We start from the raw sequence: 1611 nt of genomic DNA, 5'->3' as shown, positions 1-1611 counted from the left end.
ACACACGCACACACACCACACACACACACACACACACACACACACACACGAGCGCACACGCGCGCTCCCTTTATCCCGGGAGCTTGGGCGCCGCCACAGCTCGGATTACTCAAGCATGCTTTGGCGGAAGCCCGCCAAGAAATCTCCAAAACTCAGTGACAAACAGCTACTCTGGGAAGGTGATCTCCATGGCCGCCAGCCACGGGCTCCATCCCTGAGCCCCTCACGTCGCAGCAGCTAAATCCTTTAGCTGCAAAGAAAAGACAGGTGGGAACACAGTCCCTCGGAAAGGACCGTTTCTAAACTCCGGTGGCCTTCGGGAGGTTGAGTATTGAGGAGGAGCCACTTAAAGGTGCAGGTTTAGCCTCAGGGTGCACTGGGATCCCCGGGCTCTGCATGGGGGGGGGGGGCGGGGGGCGCTGACGCCCGGGCTGAACTGGCACTACGGTCCCTGCCCGGCGCGGAGCCGCGCCTGCCGAAGTCTGAAGACTGGCGCTGCCGCCCGGCATGCCCAGTTTCACTGCTTGAGCCCTTAAGGAGATGCAAGGTTGGGGGGTGACTCTGTCTCCCGGTGCCAGAGGCTGCCAGGAAGATGAGAAGGCCAAAGACCGTGCGAGCAAGTGGTACAAAACAAGAGTTCGAAAAGGGCGAGCCTGGGCGCCAGGGGGAAGGAACAAAAGGTGGGTGGGGCTAGGAGTTACCAGCCTTGGTGTGGCCTCCCATGCCACTCATGTCCTGAACACACTAGGCACACGGTCTGATCTCTTCCACCATTCCTACGGAATCTTCTCATTTAGGGTGGGGAAGGCTTCAAGGGGCAGAATGGAGTCCTCTTCCCTTTTGCTCCTCAGAGCACACCTACTCCGGAATCTCGTCTCGTCATATAAGTACACACACTTCTGCCCAAATAGTCCTCCTGGAAACTTAGCAAATCAAATGTGACAAGCCATGCCAGGAGGGGTTGTTTTCTAAGTTGTTGTTCTAGTTTTTCTTGCTTCTTTTGGCTTCATTGATATTATTCTCCCCTTTAACCCAATAGTCAGCCTCTCTCCGTGCCCCTTCTTCCAATGGAAATTGCCACCACTACAACCTACAGAACTAGAATGCGGACCAACCTCCTCTCCAGCTGGGAATAAAGGATTCAGAGCCCCCCTGTCCAAACATGCAGTTGCATGATAAAGTTTTGGGGGTTTCTGTGCCCTGAAATAGTCAAATTCATATTTTCTCAGTTTCAACCTCAAATCTGAATTTTTTTTTAAAAAAAGAGGATGGAACTGAGAAGGTCCAAGCGGGAGGGGGACATTAGGAAGGTGAATCATGAAGACGGCAATTAATATCGAGGAAATAAATAAAATGACTTTTATTTTACGTTCCAGAAAACACAATCTAAAGATAAAAAATCCAAACAAAAACAAGAACCTAAGCAGTTCTTATTATTTCATATCAGACCAATGAAAATGAATTAGAAAGCTGAGACATTGCCTGAATTCGAACTGTTGAATTTCCCAGGTAATTAGCTTTACTTAAAAAGAAGCAATATATAGCAACCTCGGGCTCTTATAGTAGCTTGAGCTTCCCTGAATCTGTGCAGGTTCCTCTCTCGGAATAGAA

Source organism: Myotis lucifugus, unplaced genomic scaffold (genome assembly GCF_000147115.1).
Source record: "Myotis lucifugus unplaced genomic scaffold, Myoluc2.0 scaffold_5, whole genome shotgun sequence".
Lineage (NCBI taxonomy): Eukaryota > Metazoa > Chordata > Mammalia > Chiroptera > Vespertilionidae > Myotis > Myotis lucifugus.
The sequence above is the reverse complement of the archived record's forward strand: the minus strand, read 5'-3'. Positions refer to the sequence as shown.